The sequence below is a fragment of the Bufo gargarizans genome, chromosome 3, assembly GCF_014858855.1.
Source record: "Bufo gargarizans isolate SCDJY-AF-19 chromosome 3, ASM1485885v1, whole genome shotgun sequence".
NCBI lineage: Eukaryota > Metazoa > Chordata > Amphibia > Anura > Bufonidae > Bufo > Bufo gargarizans.
The window spans coordinates 74,490,670-74,509,933 of NC_058082.1; the positions used below are offsets into that span (position 1 = coordinate 74,490,670).

General features: G+C 47.1%; 1 protein-coding gene across 1 annotated transcript in view; it reads right to left on the reverse strand.

Moving 5' to 3' along the window:
• The window catches only part of PDS5B (PDS5 cohesin associated factor B), a 133,826-nt gene extending 118,457 nt beyond the window's left edge, over positions 1 to 15,369 (reverse strand). Inside the window, exon 1 of the mRNA XM_044284757.1 lies at positions 15,204 to 15,369. The gene's annotated coding sequence lies outside the window, so the exon portion shown is untranslated. The remainder of the gene's footprint in view (positions 1 to 15,203) is intronic.
• Positions 15,370 to 19,264: the final 3,895 nt, after the last annotated feature.

A 19,264-nucleotide genomic window follows, 5' to 3' on the forward strand; every position in this document is an offset into this window, starting at 1 on the left:
TTTCAGCAGATGGAAGCATGAAGTGCTCCAAAATCTCCTGATAGCTAGCTGCATTGACCCTGCCCTTGATAAAACACAGTGGACCAACACCAGCAGCTGACATGGCACCCCAGACCATCACTGACTGTGGGTACTTGACACTGGACTTCAGGCATTTTGGCATTTCCCTCTCCCCAGTCTTCCTCCAGACTCTGGCACCTTGATTTCCGAATGACATGCAACAGTCCAGTGCTGCTTCTCTGTAGCCCAGGTCAGGCGCTTCTGCCGCTGTTTCTGGTTCAAAAGTGGCTTGACCTGGGGAATGCGGCACCTGTAGCCCATTTCCTGCACACGCCTGTACACGGTGGCTCTGGATGTTTCTACTCCAGACTCAGTCCACTGCTTCCGCAGGTCCCCCAAGGTCTGGAATCGGTCCTTCTCCACAATCTTCCTCAGGGTCCGGTCACCTCTTCTCGTTGTGCAGGGTTTTCTGCCACACTTTTTCCTTCCCACAGACTTCCCACTGAGGTGCCTTGATACAGCACTCTGGGAACAGCCTATTCGTTCAGAAATTTCTTTCTGTGTCTTACCCTCTTGCTTGAGGGTGTCAATGATGGCCTTCTGGACAGCAGTCAGGTCGGCAGTCTTACCCATGATTGCGGTTTTGAGTAATGAACCAGGCTGGGAGTTTTTAAAAGCCTCAGGAATCTTTTGCAGGTGTTTAGAGTTAATTAGTTGATTCAGATGATTAGGTTAATAGCTCGTTTAGAGAACCTTTTCATGATATGCTAATTTTTTTTGATAGGAATTTTGGGTTTTCATGAGCTGTATGCCAAAATCATCAATATTAAAACAATAAAAGGCTTGAACTACTTCAGTTGTGTGTAATGAATCTAAAATATATGAAAGTATAATGTTTATCAGTACATTACAGAAAATAATGAACTTTATCACAATATGCTAATTTTTTTAGAAGGACCTGTATTGATTTTTTAGGGGCGAGACCGATAATCTGAACTTTCAGGCCGATAATTTATACCGATATTCTGTAAATTTTCATTTTTGAAAAAAATAAAAAATAAATCCTACACAAATCTGCTGAAAATGAATGTTCATTGTTAACGTGTATTTTTTTGGGTAAATCTTAATTTTTCATTTATAATTAATATTTTGGTGTGTTTTTTTTTTTTTTTTTTTTTTTTTACTATTAGCCCCCTTAGGGACTAGAACCCTTGTCCTATTCACCCTGATAGATCTCTATCAGGGTGAATAGGACATAGGTAAGAGAAAAAAAGAGAGACAGGAGGCAGCGCCTCGTGTGTAGAACCGTTTAACAGGTTAAAACCAAAAATACACTGATTGTGCTTACCGTTTTGGGTTGTGATGAGCCACAACACCTGTAAAAGCCTTTTGCTGGTATAAGATCATCCAGCTTACAGGGGTGTCTGCTGCTGCTGCTGACAAGGTCCTCACCCGTTGCCGTAGGATACTGTTTTAAGGATGTAGCGGATAGTAGATGAGTTGAAGAAATTGACCTTTTTAGAAACGGCGCTGCTGCAGAGGAAATCAGGACTCGGTTGATGTAAGTAAAAGTGGATCTTAATTTCTAGTTTAGTCGACGCGTTTCAGGGGCGAACAGCCCCCCTTCATCAGGACAATGAAGGTCTATATTATAAAAAGGTCAATTTCTTCAACTTATCTACTATCCGCTACAGGGTGAATAGGACCTCACACTGTCCATGTTGCTGTATGCTTTGTGCAGACAACAGCAGGGAGCTGACTATGGCAGCCAGGGTTTCAATAGCGTCCTGGCTGCGATGGTAACCGATCGGAGGCCCAGCATTACACTGCTGGGGCTCCGATCAGAACTGCCAGTGAGGAGGAGGGGAGAGGGGACCCTGTGGCCACTGCCACCAATGATTAATACTGGGGGGCTTGGGTGGGGGGGGCGCACTGGGCCACCAATGAAGACCACTCACTAATTCATACACAGGAGGCGGGAGCTGGCTGCAGAATCACATAGCCGGCTCCAGACCTCTATGAGCGGTAGCTGCGATCCGCGGCAGTTAACACCTCAGGTGCTGCACCTGAGGGGTTAACTACCGCAGATCGCAGCTACTTGTCATAGAGGTCAGGAGCCGGCTATGTGATTCTGCAGCTCCCGCCTCCTGTATATGAATAAATGAGTTTTCATTGGTGGCGCAGTGGCCACAGCCCCTCCCCTCCTCTTGTCCTCCCTCCTCTCATTGGTGGCAGCAGCAGCACAGGGGGAGGGAGACACTGCTTCCTTCTCCCCTGTGCTGCTGAGGGAACACGGAGAGCACTGTCAGCAGCGCGATCCTTGTTCCCCATATGTTATCGAAATATCATAAAAAATCCTGAATATCGGCCGATAATATCGGTAAAAACAGATAATTGGTCGATCCCTAATATAAACTATATTAATTGGACTCCCTCCTTCTCCACTGTGTTGACTCAGGATTACATGGTGCGCGCCGAGAGCGGCGCATGCCATGTTCTACCGCGATATACAAAATCTCTATCGTTGGCCAAATTTATATCGTTTATATCGCATATCGTCCACCCCTAGGTGAAAAAAAAAAAAATAATGTTTTCCCATAAAATACATTTGCGGCCTGCTGTTACATTGTTGGCCATTTTTTGTGACCGTGAAGTAATTGTATAAAATTTGCCTGTCACACTATTGTGTGACCTCAAGAAATTTTTCCTCTTTATGACACCGCCACTGCCTTACTCTCAGTGAACTTAATTGTTGACTATTGGCGGTTACATTGTTGCCTGACATAAACCATGTTACTTCAGTGGGTGAACGCAAAGAACGAAGAGAGCATCAAATAAGGGACGTGGACCCGGTCGTGGTGCTGCTGATGGAGCTCCTGTTCCAGGGAGAGGACATGGTCGATCTGTGCCAGCTACACACACAAGTGAAACACCTTCCTCAGGTGCGAGTAGGCGACTGAACCTGCAGCGGTATTTGGTCGGGCCTAATGCGGCTCTACAAATGGTGAGGCCAGAACAAGTACAGGTCATAGTAGATTGGTTGGCTGACAGTGCCTCCAGTTCCTTCACATTGTCTCCCACCCAGTCTCCTGCTGAAAGATCAGAGTTGGCACCTGCAGCCGATGTCCATCTGTCTTTCACCTCACCCCCTTGCAAATCAGCCAAGCAGTCTGAGCCCCAAGTCATGCAGCAGGGTTTCCCAGGGCCTTCCACATAGCTCTGCCCCAGAAGTGGAAGAGATCGAGTGCACCGATGCCCAACCACTTATGTTTCAGGATGACTAGATGGGAGAACCACCGCAGCACGTCTCAGATGATGACGAAACACAGGTGCCAACTGCAAGGGCTTTCGAAAGTGTGCAGACCGACAAGGAGGGCAGGGGTGAAGACTGGGTGAAAGATGATGTGGAGGACGATGAGGTCCTCGACCCCACATGGAATCAAGGTCAGGCGAGTGACCGGTGTAGTGCGGAGGAAAAGACGGTGGTCGAACAGAGCCACCAGCACAGCAAAAGAGGGAGCAGGGTGCAAAAGTGGAGTGGCCGTCCCCTAGACAGTACGCCTGCTACTGCCCACCGCACCAAGGGACCGAGCACACCAAAGCCAGCTCTAAGGAGTTCCCTGGCGTGGCAGTTCTTCAGACAATGTGCTGACGACAAGACACGAGTGGTTTGCACCCTGTGCAATCAGAGCCCGAAGCGAGGCATAAACGTTCTCAACCTGAGCACAACCTGCATGACCAGGCATCTAAGAGCTGCAGTGGAGTAGACGCCTCAAAAACCAAGAAAGGTCCCTGGCTAGTCCTCTTCTGCTGCAGTTTCGGCCTCTTCATCCCCCTCTGGAGTAACAGTGGCACCTGCCTCCCCACAAACAGAGGATCTGCCAGCAACACCACCACCTGGGTCACCAAGCATCTCCGCAATGTCCCATGTAAGTGTTAGGCTCTCTATCTCCCAAACACTGGAGCGGAAGCACCCCCCTTCCCACCCACGATCCCTGGCCCTGAATGCCAGCTTTTCAAAATTACTGGCCTTAGAAATGCTGTCATTCCATCTGGCGGAGACAGAGAGTTTTAAAAGCCTTATGGCGGTGGCTGTCCCACAGTACGTCATGCCCAGCCGCCACTACTTTTCCAGGCGAGCCATCCCTTCCCTGCACAAGTGGGGGACAAAATCAAGTGTGCACTGTGCAACGCCATCTGTGGCAAGGTCAACCTAACTATGGATACGTGGACCAGTAAGCACAGTCAGGGACGTTATATCTCCATAACAGCACACTGGGTAAATGCAGTGGCGGCTGGGCCTGAGGCGGATAGCAGTTTGGCGCATGTCCTTCCAACACCGAGGATTGCAGGGCGCATCAGTTTGCCTCCTGTTGCTTCCTCCTCCTACTCCGCTTCCTCAACCTCTACCAGCTCCTCATCCGATCAGCGTAACACCTTCAGTGTGGGCCGTCTGTGTGCGCTTTCAGTGTTCTCACCCTGCTGCTGCTCGCCTGTCAGCGCTGCAGCATAACTTCGGCTTTCCCACTCACCGCCTCATATAAGACGTGCCCACCTTGCACATGCTGGCCAGACTGTGCGAGCAGCAGCAGGCGATAGTGGAGTTTCAGCTGCAGCACACGGGTGAGTCGCTCTGCGGAACAGCACCACTTCACCACCAATGACTCGGCCTCCATGCGAGACCCGTGTGCCTTGTTGCGCTGTTTCGAGTCCTCCACCAACATGGCCAGTGCCGATGACGCCATTCTCAGCGTTACTATCCCACTTCTATGCCTCCTTAAAAAAAAAAAAAAAAAAAAAGCTTTGGGCAATGATGGAAGAGGATGCGGCACAGGAGAAGGAGGAAGAGGGATCATTTACAAGGGTTTCAGGCCAGCCATTCACAAGTGGCTCCGAAGGTGGGTTCCTGCACCAACATATGCCAGGTACACAATTTTCCAGCCAGGGCACAGTTCTGGAGGATGAGGAGGCAGAGCACAGAGGACAGCTTTTCGTTGCCTCTGGGCAGCCTGGCACACATGAGCGATTACATGCTGCAGTGTCTCCGCAACGACCGCCGAGTTGCCCACATTGTAACTTGTGCCGATTACTGGGTGGCCACGCTGCTGGATCCCCGTTACAAGGACAACGTACCGTCTTTAATTCAGTCACTGGATCGTAAGATGCGCGAGTACAAGCGCACGTTGGTAGACGCGCTGCTGGTGGCATTCCCACCTGACAGCGGGGGCACAGTGGAAGCACAAGGTGAAGGCAGAGGAGGAAGAGGTCGCCAACGCAGCTCGGCCACCCCCAGCATCTAAGAAGGCAGGGTTAGCATGGCCGAAATGTGGAAAAGCTTTGTCAGCACGCCACAACAACCAGCACCACCAGCTGATATGGAACGCCTTAGCAGGAGGCAGCATTTCACCCACATGGTGGAGCAGTATGTGTGCACACGCCTACACGTACTGAATGACGGATCTGCCCCCTTCAACTTCTGGGTCTCCAAATTGGGCACATGGCCCAAGTTTAGGCCTTAGAGGTGTTGGCCTGCCCTGCAGCCAGTGTAATTATCTAACGTGTGTTTAGCACGGCAGGGGGCGTCATCACAGACAAGCGCAGCCGCCTGTCCACAACCAATGTGGACAAGCTCACGTTCATTAAAATGAACCAGGCATGGATCCCACAGGACTTGTCCGTACCTTGTGCAGAATAGACATGTATACCGGCCTTACCCAGCTAATGTAGTACTCCAGCGCACTTTCTCTGCGTTTTATTTTTTTATAATTTCCCAATGTTTTGTGGTCTACCCAAATTTGAACAAAAAAAAATGTAAATAAAAAACAAAACCAAAAAGCAGTGTAGGCTACCTCCTCCACCGCTGCTTCCACCTACACCGCTACATCCACCGCCTCCTCAACCTCCTACTCCAGTAATTTCCATATCCACATTTGATCGCAGAGCACTTGCCACGCTCTTAATCACATTTTGCTGCCTTTTGCAGCCCTCTAGCCCTTTCCATGACTTTTGTAGAGCCATTTTAGTGCTCCAAAGTTCAGGTCCCCTTTGACTTCAATAAGGTTCATGGTCAAATTCAGGTCCCGAACTCAAACTTTTTTATGAACTTCGGCCGAACATCCAGATCCACACGTATACGCCACCATCCACAACAAATAATGGTCCCTGTCTTATGTAAATACAGTGGCTTAAGAGGCCTTTTCTGTCCGGTGAATGTTTAATGTTTGGGGCCGAGGAGCAATTAAAACACCTGTGACGACCACGTGTTATCGAATTTTAACTATCATTTGGGGGTATTTGAAGGGGGGGGGGGGGGATTTTGTGAGCCATGTTTTTAATCCAATTTTATATTTTTAGTTATTTTAAACATATGTATTTGACATACTTGAACTGGCCTGCAATAAAATTGATATCCAATGAACGTGTAATATACCTCCAGCCACATAATCACTTGATGTTTTCTGTCCGGTGAATGCCTAATGTTTGGGGCCTGTACTCCCGTGGGCAACAGTAACATTTTTCTAGGCTCCAGCAGGCCACATTTTTGAGAGTTTCCCTTTAAGACGCATAAAAATGGCCCCTGATTAAAATACATATTTTTTGTGGGAATTTTTGCCAATGGTCGCCATCTGGTATGTCACTGTCCATGTTGTGGGACTATTTGCGCACATATAGTAAGCGTTTGCTGGCTGCAAATATGAGCTTTCGCCTGCCATTGAAGTGAATGGGGCCCGCTGCAAACTTGCGGTTCGCAAACATTTGATCGCGTTCGCAAATAGTCCTGGCCGATGTTCGTCCATCACTACTGGTAAGTGTAAGGCCCCTTTCACACGAGCGTGACTGATTAGGTCCGAATTCGTTCAGTGAAACTCGCACCATTTTTCAAGCAAGTTCAGTCAGTTTTGTCTGCAATTGTGTTCAGTTTTTTCTGCGCGGGTGCAATGCCTTTCGATACGTTTTTCCATACGTGCGATAAAAACCTGAAGGTTTACAAACATCTCCTAGCAACCATCAGTGAAAAACGTATCGCATCCGCACTTACTTGCGAATGCAATGCGCTATTCACGCATGCCCATTCACTTCTATGGGGCCAGGGCTGAGTGAAAAACTGATTATAGAACATGCTGCGATTTTCACGCAACGCACAAGTGATGCGTGAAAAACAATGCTCATGTGCACAGCCCCATTGAAGTGAATGGGTCCGGATTCAGTGCGAGTGCTATAAATTCACGTCACGCATTGAACCTGCGTGGAAAACTCACTTGTGTGAAAGGGGCCTTTAAAAAGCTATTATTACCTCATCTTCAGGGAGCACTTGACAGGTTGGTCTCATTAGAGACGTCTTTCAGAAAAAGACAATCAGCTAAAGGCCCTGAATCTTACTCTCAGGACCCCACGGCCAACAGCGGATTTGGCAGGTGTAAGCCACAGCCACCCATCACAGAAATGTATCGTTACATGGTACTACCGGTAGCTATTTGCTTATTTTCTACCGTTGCCTTCTTGTGTGCACATTTCAGAAAATCCCAGACAACATCAGTGACCAGGCCCTTTTTTACAAATCGGCACTTCACAACTTTAACGGTTTATTGCTCGGTCATGCAACTTGGCACCCAAATGAATTTTACCTCCTTTTCTTCTCACAAAATACAGCTTTCTTTTTGTGGTATTTGATTGCTGCTGACATTTTTCGTTTTTCCGATATTATCAAAATAGACTGCAATTTTCTCAAAAAAAAGTGTATTTTTAAATTTTTCTGGTAAAATTGTTCAAATATAATTACATTTCTATACAAGTTTGTGTCAGAATTTAGTGTGCTACATGTCTTTGATAAAGTAAAGTAAATACCTTGGGGTGTCTACTTTCCGAAATGGGGTCATTTGTGGGGTGTGTTTACTGTTCTGGAATTTTGGGCGGGGCTAAATTGTGAGCAACCCTCTAAAGTCTAAAGGTACTCAGACTTTCGGCCCCTTTACGCACCTAGGCTGCAAAAAAGTGTCACACATGTGGTATCGCCGTACTCAGGAGAAGTAGGGCAATGTGGTTTGGGGTGTATTTTTACATATTCCCATACTGTGTGTGAGAAATCTCTGTAAATGACAACTTAAAAAAAAAAAAAAAATTTATACAAAGTTGTCAATTTAGAGATATTTCTCTCACCCAGCATGGGTATATGTAAAAATACCCCCCAAAACACATTTTTACGCATTTGGATTCTGTGAAGGGTACGGTGAGTTCATGCAAGATTTTATTTTTTGTCACAAGTTAGGCTACTTTCACACTTGCGCTTGATCGGATCCGTTCTGAACGGATCCGATCATATTAATGCAGACGGAGGCTCCGTTCAGTACGGATCCATCTGCATTAATAACTTTAAAAAAATTCGCAAGTGCGCAAGTAGCCTGCGCGGATCCGTTCAGACTTTCAATGTAAAGTCAATGGGGGACGGATCCGCTTGAAGATTGAGCCATATGGTGACATCTTCAAGCGGATCCGTTCCCATTGACTTACATTGTAAGTCTGAACGGATCCGCACGCCTCCGCACGGCCAGGCGGACACCCGAACGCTGCAAGCAGCGTTCAGCTGTCCGCCTGTCCATGCGGAGGCGAGCGGAGGCTGAACGCCGCCAGACTGATGCAGTCTGAGCGGATCCGCATCCATTCAGACTGCATCAGGGCTGGACGGAGGCGTTCGGGTCCGCTCGTGAGCCCCTTCAAACGGAGCTCACGAGCGGACCGACGAACGCTAGTGTGAAAGTAGCCTTAGTGGAATATGAGACTTTGTAAGAAAAAAAATAAAAAATCAATTTCCGCTAACTTGTGCCAAAAAAATAATAATATATGAACTCGCTATGCCCCTCAAAAGTGATCTTTATAGCGCCGCAGCAATTTTACGGTGTTTTTGCAGTGATCAGAAAAAAAAAAATTCTGTCACTAGAAACATAGAATGTGTCGGCAGATAAGAACCATTTGGCCCATCTAGTCTGCCCAATATATCTGAATCCTATGAATAGTCCCTGGCCCTATCTTATATGAAGGATGGCCTTATGCCTATCCCATGCATGCTTAAACTCCTTCACTGTATTTGCAGCTACCACTTCTGCAGGAAGGCTATTCCATGCATCCACTACTCTCTCAGTAAAGTAATACTTCCTGATATTACTTTTAAACCTTTGCCCCTCTAATTTAAAACTGTGTCCTCTTGTGGTAGTTTTTCTTCTTTTAAATATGCTCTCCTCCTTTACCGAGTTGATTCCCTTTATGTATTTAAAAGTTTCTATCATATCCCCTCTGTCTCTTCTTTCTTCCAAGCTATACATATTAAGGTCCTTTAACCTTTCCTGGTAAGTTTTATCCTGCAATCCATGTACTAGTTTAGTAGCTCTTCTCTGAACTCTCTCTAGAGTATCTATATCCTTCTGGAGATATGGCCTCCAGTACTGCGCACAATACTCCAAGTGAGGTCTCACCAGTGATCTGTACAGCGGCATAAGCACTTCACTCTTTCTACTGCTTATACCTCTCCCTATACACCCAAGCATTCTGCTGGCATTTCGTGCTGCTTTATTACATTGTCTTCCCACCTTTAAGTCTTCTGAAATAATTACTCCTAAATCCCTTTCCTCAGATACTGAGGTCAGGACTGTGTCAAATATTCTATATTCTGCCCTTGAGTTTTTACGCCCCAGGTGCATTATCTTGCACTTATCCACATTAAATTTCAGTTGCCAGAGTTCTGACCATTCTGTCACTGCGGCAGGGCGGACTGAACGCAAGTGTGCGCACAAGATCAGGCCTGATCGGGCGAACACTGCGTTTTTTTGTAAAGCCTATAGAATATGTCCTATTCTTGTCCGCAATTGCGGACAAGAAAAGGCATTTTCTATATAGTTCTGGCAATGTGCGGATCCGCAAAACACATACGGACGCTGAATGGAGCCTTACAGGGGGGTGATCAAGGAGTCTATATGGGGTGATCAGGGGTTAAAAAGTGACAGGGGGGGGGGGGGGGGGTGTGTGTAGTGTAGTGGTGATTGGTGCTACTTACAGAGCTGCCTGTGTCCTCTGGTGGTCGATCCAAGCAAAAGGGACCACCAGAGGACCAGGTAGCAGGTATATTAGACGCTGTTATCAAAACAGCATCTAATATACCTTTTTGGGGTTTAAAAAATAAAATAAAAAATCACATCTACAGCCTGCCAGCGAATGATCGCTGCTGGCAGGCTGTAGATCAACTTTTCAGCTGCGCGTCGCTGTGAACGCTCGGCTCTCGCGAGATAACGCGTCGATGCGTGAAGGAGGAATAACCCGGCCGCCCACGGGACGCATCCCTGCGTTAGGCGGGAGTAGTGTTGAGCACGAATATTTGAATTGCGAATTTTAATCGCGAATATCGGCACTTCAAGAATTCGCAAATATTTCGAATTTCGCAAAATATATTCGTAATTGCGAATATTCGATTTTTGTGAAAATACCAGTTCATGCGAATTTTTATGCGAATTTTCACAATCAAGAAAATAATGCCTGGAGATCATGAATTCGCGAATTTTCGAATATATGGCGAATATTCGCCCAAATATTCGCGAAATATCACGAATTCGAATATTGCCCCTGCCGCTCATCACTAGTCAGGAGGTGGTTAAGGGTACTTTCACACTAGCGTTATTCTTTTCCAGTATTGAAATCCGGTAAAGGGTCCAAATACCAGGAAAAAAAAAACGCATCAGTTTAGTCCCTATGCATTCTGAATGGAAAACAATGCGTTCAGTATGCATCAGGATGTCTTACATCCCTTGTACGGTATCTGACTGGACAAAATACCGCAGCATGCTGCAGTATTTTTTCGGGCCAAAATGCCGGAACAATACCACACTTATTTCCATAGAGATGCATTAATGCCAGATCCGGTACCAAGTGGTCCGGATATTGCCACATCGCCGGATCCGGTTTTCCGGTCTGCGCATGCGCCGGGCTTTTGATATTCGAAAAAAATTTAAATACCAGATCCGGTATTCTGAACGATACTTGATGAGACGGATCCGGTAAAACAAGCTATCAGTTTGTACACGGCTTGCCGGATTCTAACAACGCTAATGTGAAAGTATCCTAATAGAAGGAAGAACAGAAGCCACTCCAGTCTCATAACACCACCCCTTCTATGGCAAACTGGGCACCCCCCCCCCATGACACACATGCACCTTGAAGGGGTTGTCTCACTTCAGCAAATGGCATTTATCATGTAGAGAAAGTTATACAAGGCACCTACTAATGCATTGCGATTGTCCATATTGCCACCTCTGCTGGCCGGATTCATTTTTCTATCACACTGCTCATATCCAGGGATTAGGGGATGGGAGCTGCTGCACACACCGGCCTCTGTGAGCTCCCACGGTCCTAGCCACGGCACTTTTTCCTATAGTGTACAAGCACGACCACCACTGCTGGATTGCAGGGTGGTCATAACTCCTGGACATGAGCGATGTATAACGTGATGGGAAAATGACTCAAGCCAGCAATGGAAGCAATATGGACAATCACAATACATTAGTAAGTGCCATTACCTGAAGGAGACCACCCCTCTAATACATGGACGGTATATGTATAGCGGTTGTTTTTATGAGGCAAGCCTTTTAACGTGAAAGCCTAGCCGACAATTTCCCCTCAAGGCTCCAGAACAGCAGCTCACAGGACAGGCTGGAAAGACCCAGCTGTATGAGCCGCAGCGTGAGCCTCTGACCCTGTGGTCATCACTCAGCCCTGGCCTTCACATCATCAGTCCTGCCGAGGAAGACGGACCCCCAACAGAGGATGGATTTGCCCACAGCATCACTCATTATAAGGCCTCATGCACACGACCACATGCATTTATCGGTCTGCAAAAATCACAGATGACATCCGTGTGCATTCCATATTTCGCGGGACTGAAAAGTCGGCCCCTAATAGAACAGTACTATCCTTGTCCGTAATGCGGACAATACTAGAACATGTTCTATTCTTTTGCGGAACGGTTCCGCGTATGGCCCGAAAAAAAACAGAAGGGACACGGAAAGAAAATATGTATGTGTGCATCAGGTCTAAAGTACAGCGGCCCCTCCCGTTACAATATTAATTGGTTCCAGGACGACCATTGTATATGGAAACCATTGTAACTTGGGTAATCGGTTCCAAAGCCCCAAAATGTCATCCAAGATAAGAGAAAATGAAGATTTATGAAAAATAAGCAGATAACTAAGACTGATAACACAAGTCCTTACATATAACAGTCAGGAACAGCTGATAACTAGCAACTAATCCAGCTATTATACCAGAGAAGTGGCCTCGATTGGTAGGATCTGCGTCTGAGACGCTGTTAGTTGAGTCTGGTTTCAACTTACGATGGGTCAGAAAAGATCATTGTATCCTGGGGGATCACTGTATATGTATTCATTGCTATGGGGTACCCCTTTCAATACTTTCATCCCTTGATGGATAATTCCATAGACAAAGATAACTCCCTCATCAGATAGGTGAGGATAACCTCTCTCTATCGGGCGGTCGGACATGATCAGCAGAGCCACACATACTAACGACATAATGATTAGTGTTATGGGTCATCAGGAGATCTGTCATTACACAGTATGAGCCGCCTAATGGACTATACACACAGGATGACGGCAGAGATGTGACAGGACGCTACTCATATAAACCTGCACCCTGGGGTCACATCCAGAGAGGACAGATTATGGGTGCCGGCACTGTGTAATTCTGCATAAGGAGGAAGGGGACCCATAGGTAAAAAGGTAGAACCAGACCTGGGCAGCCAGCCAAGGACATCACACGCATATAGGTAACCGCAGCCAGCCCATATCTATATGGGATCACACGCATATAGGTAACCGCAGCCAGCCCATATCTATATGGGATCACACGCATATAGGTAACCGCAGCCAGCCCATATCTATATGGGATCACACGCATATAGGTAACCGCAGCCAGCCCATATCTATATGGGATCACACGCATATAGGTAACCGCAGCCAGCCCATATCTATATGGGATCACACGCATATAGGTAACCGCAGCCAGCCCATATCTATATGGGATCACACGCATATAGGTAACCGCAGCCAGCCCATATCTATATGGGATCACACGCATATAGGTAACCGCAGCCAGCCCATATCTATATGGGATCACACGCATATAGGTAACCGCAGCCAGCCCATATCTATATGGGATCACACGCATATAGGTAACCGCAGCCAGCCCATATCTATATGGGATCACACGCATATAGGTAACCGCAGCCAGCCCATATCTATATGGGATCACACGCATATAGGTAACCGCAGCCAGCCCATATCTATATGGGATCACACGCATATAGGTAACCGCAGCCAGCCCATATCTATATGGGATCACACGCATATAGGTAACCGCAGCCAGCCCATATCTATATGGGATCACACGCATATAGGTAACCGCAGCCAGCCCATATCTATATGGGATCACACGCATATAGGTAACCGCAGCCAGCCCATATCTATATGGGATCACACGCATATAGGTAACCGCAGCCAGCCCATATCTATATGGGATCACACGCATATAGGTAACCGCAGCCAGCCCATATCTATATGGGATCACACGCATATAGGTAACCGCAGCCAGCCCATATCTATATGGGATCACACGCATATAGGTAACCGCAGCCAGCCCATATCTATATGGGATCACACGCATATAGGTAACCGCAGCCAGCCCATATCTATATGGGATCACACGCATATAGGTAACCGCAGCCAGCCCATATCTATATGGGATCACACGCATATAGGTAACCGCAGCCAGCCCATATCTATATGGGATCACACGCATATAGGTAACCGCAGCCAGCCCATATCTATATGGGATCACACGCATATAGGTAACCGCAGCCAGCCCATATCTATATGGGATCACACGCATATAGGTAACCGCAGCCAGCCCATATCTATATGGGATCACACGCATATAGGTAACCGCAGCCAGCCCATATCTATATGGGATCACACGCATATAGGTAACCGCAGCCAGCCCATATCTATATGGGATCACACGCATATAGGTAACCGCAGCCAGCCCATATCTATATGGGATCACACACATATAGGTAACCGCAGCCAGCTCATATCTATAGGGATCACACGCATATAGGTAACCGCAGCCAGCCCATATCTATAGGGATCATACGCATATAGGTATACACAGCCAGCCCATATCTATAGGGATCACACACACATATAGGTAAACGCAGCCAGCCCATATCTATAGGGATCACACACACATAGGTAAACGCAGCCAGCTCATATCTATAGGGATCACTCACACATAGGTAAACGCAGCCAGCTCATATCTATAGGGATCACACGCATATAGATATACGCAGCCAGCCCATATCTATATGGGATCACACGCATATAGGTAAACGCTGCCAGCCCGTATCTATATGGGATCACACGCATATAGGTAAACGCTGCCAGCCCATATCTATAGGGATCACAAGCATATAGGTAAACGCAGCCAGCCCATATCTATATGGGATCACACGCATATAGGTAAACGCTGCCAGCCCATATCTATAGGGATCACACGCATATAGGTAAACACAGCCAGCCCATATCTATATGGGATCACACACATATACACAGCCAGCCCTTGCCTATAGGGATATATATATATTACACACACACAGCCCTTATCTATAGGGACCATACACATATAGATACCAGATATACAGCCAGCCCTTGCCTATAGGGATCATATACAGGTATACACAGCCAGCCCTTGCCTATAGGGATATATATATATATATATATATATTATACACACAGCCCTTATCTATAGGGACCATACACATATATACAGCCAGCCCCATGGGGATCACTGGGCAGCCACCTATGTCACATGTATGGACAGACCCCTGCGTATAATGCGCTCCCTCATAGCAATACATAGACCACCTATAATATACGGGGGGGGGGGGGGTCAGCAGCTGGACCCCCTCCCATAACACACCAGTGCTCGACCAGTACAGCCCCCAGCACTGCAGAGCCGTCCTGTCACAGCCCTAGCCCTGACACACAGGACCGGGGCCGCTATCCACGTTAGCCCCGGTTTCCCGACCACCAGCTCCTCACGCCAGACTCAGAGGCCGCCCCACACTGCAGCCCGGTGCCGCCTCTCACCTTCAGTCGCCTTCTTTGTCACTGTTCAAAGACCCCCAGCGATTCCTCTCCGTTCACTCCACCGGTCGTGTGCACCCTCACCGTGGTTACGGTCCCAGAGCTTCAAAATGGCGCCAATTTGTCTCTGGCGGCTCCAATGGAAGCGACGGCGACGGCGATGGAAAGAGCGCGGCCCGAGGCACTTCTCAAGGGGAGCAGCGCCACCATGCGGTGGAACGGAGAGGTGCCCCGCCTCTGCGTGACGTCACGGCCTGTGAAGGACTGCCGTCGGTGTCAGCGGAGGGATGTATGGCAGATGCCGGGTGGACGGCGGACGTGGTGGAGGACTTCCTGCTGACCCTGTGTACAAAGTGACAGGACCCGGGCTGGAGTACAGCTGCATATGGAAGGATAGTCTCCTCCATTCATAATGAAGAAAGCGAAGGAAGTTCTCTACTAACAAAACAGCACAAAACACCCAATTGAAGCTAAAACTGGGTGCACTCCACCAACCACATACATGGTGCCAGGGGAGAGCTACAGGGAAATGTCCCGGTGAGCTAATGCCCAGTGGGCCCCTGGAGCCCTCCTGGCGGCCGCTCTCATTATTAGGTGCATTCACACGAACGTAGTGTTTTGCGGTCTGTGAGTTGCAGATTTACAAAACTCAGATACCGGCCCATGTGCGTTTCACAATTTGCGGACCACACATGGCCGCCAGTGCCGCCACTATCATAGAAAATACCTATTGTCTGCAATTGCGGACAAGAATAGGACATGCTCTATATGAGGGGCCAAGAAACGGAACAACGGATGTGGACAGCACACGGTGTCCTGTCCGCATCTTTTGCGGCCCAATTGAAATGAATTGTTCCACACACGTTCCGCAAAATTGTGAAATGGATGCGGACCCAAAAATATGGTCGTGTGAATGAGCCCTTAAAGGGATTGGCGCATCTCTAAGATACGGCATTGGTGTCAGATAGGAGGTGGCACCCGCTTCTATGACCAGAATAGGTCTTGAAGTGAAGGAGAGGGCACCGCACATGCTCAGCATGCTCCCCGTTCATTGCTATGGGGGTTCCAAAAACGGCCAGGGGCATTTTGGAAGTCCCATAGCGGAGAATGGAGAGTGCACCGTGCGGCCACCGCTAAGGGACTGCCTGAAGTCGTCGAGCCACGTTCCGCTATGTTTGGAACTCCCGTAGTGGTGAACAGAGGGTGGCGGTGCTCTGTTAGTTTCAGGGGCCCCGTTTTGGAGATATGATGGGAATCTGATTGGTCGCTATGGGCAACTAAGCCTGTTTTCCTTTGCACCAGTTTTGATCAATCTCCCCCAGGCCGGTCTAAGTTTACACCATCTACAGCAGGGGTGCACAACGTTTTCTGGTTGGGGGCCACATTGTCAGACTGAACCAACGTCAAGGGCCGAAAATAAAATTTAAAGGGGTAAAAAACCTGAAATACTGTATTTATGGCATATCGAACATACAGTATATGCCATTAATGTGCAGTTACACTTCCAGGACTCCCATCTAATGGGAGTAAACATGAAAAATACATGTGAGCAGCCACAAGACATAGACATACATGTTTGTTACTAGATGGTTGGGGGCCGCACAGAATGGTATCAAGGGCCGCATGTGGCCCCCGGGCCGCAGGTTGTGCACCCCTGATCTACAGTAATAATACATCTGGGCCAGTGTGCACTCATCTGGCTGGGTTCACCAGAATAAGAGGTGCTCTTTGCATGTGGCTCTTAGGCCTGTTTCACACTGGCGTTAATGCCCGCCCCGCCACAGTGACAAAAATTTATCGGGTTTGCCAGGGCATACGACGCCTTTCCCCTCCTTTTTTTTTTTGGCAGAGATTTTTTCATCCACATTGATCGATGCGAATGAAGAAATCTGTGCCGTTCATTTTTTCTTTCAGCCCAGAGGCTGAACGGAAAAAAAAATCTCATTACACGTATGCCCAATATAAGAAGAATAGCAGAAACTCCTAATGCTGGCCATACATGTAATGATTGCGGAGACCCTCAAATGCCAGGGCAGTACAAACACCCCACAAATGACCCCATTTTGGAAAGAAGACACCCCAAGGTATTCGCTGAGGGGCATATTGAGTCCATGAAAGATTGAACTTCTTGTCTCAAGTTAGCGGAAAGGGAGACTTTTTGAGAAAAAAACAACAAAAAAATGGGAAAAGTTGACTTTTAGAGAGAAATTTCTCTCACCCAGCATGGGTATATGTAAAAATACACCCCAAAACACTTTGCCCTACTTCTCCTGAGTTCGGCGATTCCACATGTGTGACACTTTTTTGCAGCCTAGGTGGGCAAAGGGGCCCAAATTCTAAAGAGCACCTTTAGGATTTCACAGGGCATTTTTTACACATTTGGATTTCAAACTACTTCTCAAGCATTAGGGCCACTAAAATTAGGGCCACTAAGACACCCCAAGGTATTTTGTGAGGGGCATGGCGAGTTCATGTAAAATTTTATTTTTTGTCACAAGTTAGTGGAATATGAGACTTTGTAAGAAAAAAGAAAAATCATTTTCCACTAACTTGTGCCAAAAAGAAAAAAAATTCTAGGAACTCGCCATGCCCCTCACGGAATACCTTGGGGTGTCTTCTTTCCAAAATGGGGTCCGTATGTCCATTCCGTAGTCTCGAAAAAAAAGATAGAACATGTCCTATTCTTGTCTGTTTTGCAGACAAGGACAGGCATTGTTACAATGGAGCCGCAAAAAAAACGTATGCAACACGGATGTCACATGTTTGATGCAGTTTTGCCGCAGATCTCCCCCTTCCATTGAAAAGGGTTAAATCCGCCTCTTAAAGTGTAATCTTAGTGTAATCTCATACACTTTGCTGATACTGTAATACGCGGTGGTTTTTCTGCACGGGAATCCATGCGGAAAAAACTTACGTATTCCATAACGTATGCAGGTGGCCTTAGGGCGCCTTCACTCACTGCAGATTTTGTTGCAGAAAGTTCCGTTTACCTGAATGGAGAAGATTTGGCACATGGATTTCTTCAAGAACCATTCAGATACATAGAACTGATTTTCAGACGCAACAAAAAAAGCCACAAGTGAAGGCGCCCTTAGGGTACAGCGACATTGGTCACATGACATATCTCGTGGGCAGAGTAGCGGTGATCTCATAGAAATGAATGTGATCGCTGCACTAGTGTAAAAAATCCAGCAGTGCTGTCCCATTCATTTCTATGGAATCACCACTAGTCTGCTATCTTGGCCCCAACACGTCATGCGACCAGTGTCGCCGTGTAGCCACACCCTAAGGGCTCATGCACACCACCGTATGGCTTTTTCATTTTGCGGGCCGTTTTTAATGGATCCGTTTTTCAGTTTTTTGTTTCAGTATTTTGTTTCAGTAGTGTTTCCAGTCCCGTTTTTCCGTATGGCATATACAGTAATTACATAGAAAAAATTGGGCTAGGCATAAAATTTCCAATAGATGGTTCCGCAAAATGGAATGGATACAGAAGACATACGGAGTACATTCCGTATGTGTTCCTTTTTTTTTGTGGATCCATTTACTTGAATAGAGCCACGGAACGTGATTTGCGGGCAATAATAGGACATGTTCTATCTTTGAACGGAAATACGGAAACGGAATGCACACTGAGACACTTCAGGTTTTTTTTGCTGACCCATTGAAATTAATGGTTCAGTATAAGTAACGCATACTGAACTTAAAAAATGGCCAGTATGCTGAACGCAAAAAACGTTCGTGCGCATGAGCCCTAAGTGAAAAAGGCTGGAGCTACACGTTGACTGTTGCACACCAGCAAGTTTCAGAAAAGTCAGGCGACAAAAAAATATGTGCTACTTGTCTGCAACTGGCTGTGGCGCGGCTTTTTTAGATCTGTGATTTGGCTGTAAAAACAGAGGCACGTAAGGGTACGTTCACACTTGCATTTCTAAATCCAGAAGACTCTTCCGGTAGCCTGTTTCAGCATAAATGCCAGACAGAAACCGCTGCATGTAGTATTAGTCCATCCGAGACCCAGCATTGGATCACCAATTATAGTCAATGGGGATCCAGCGGTGAAT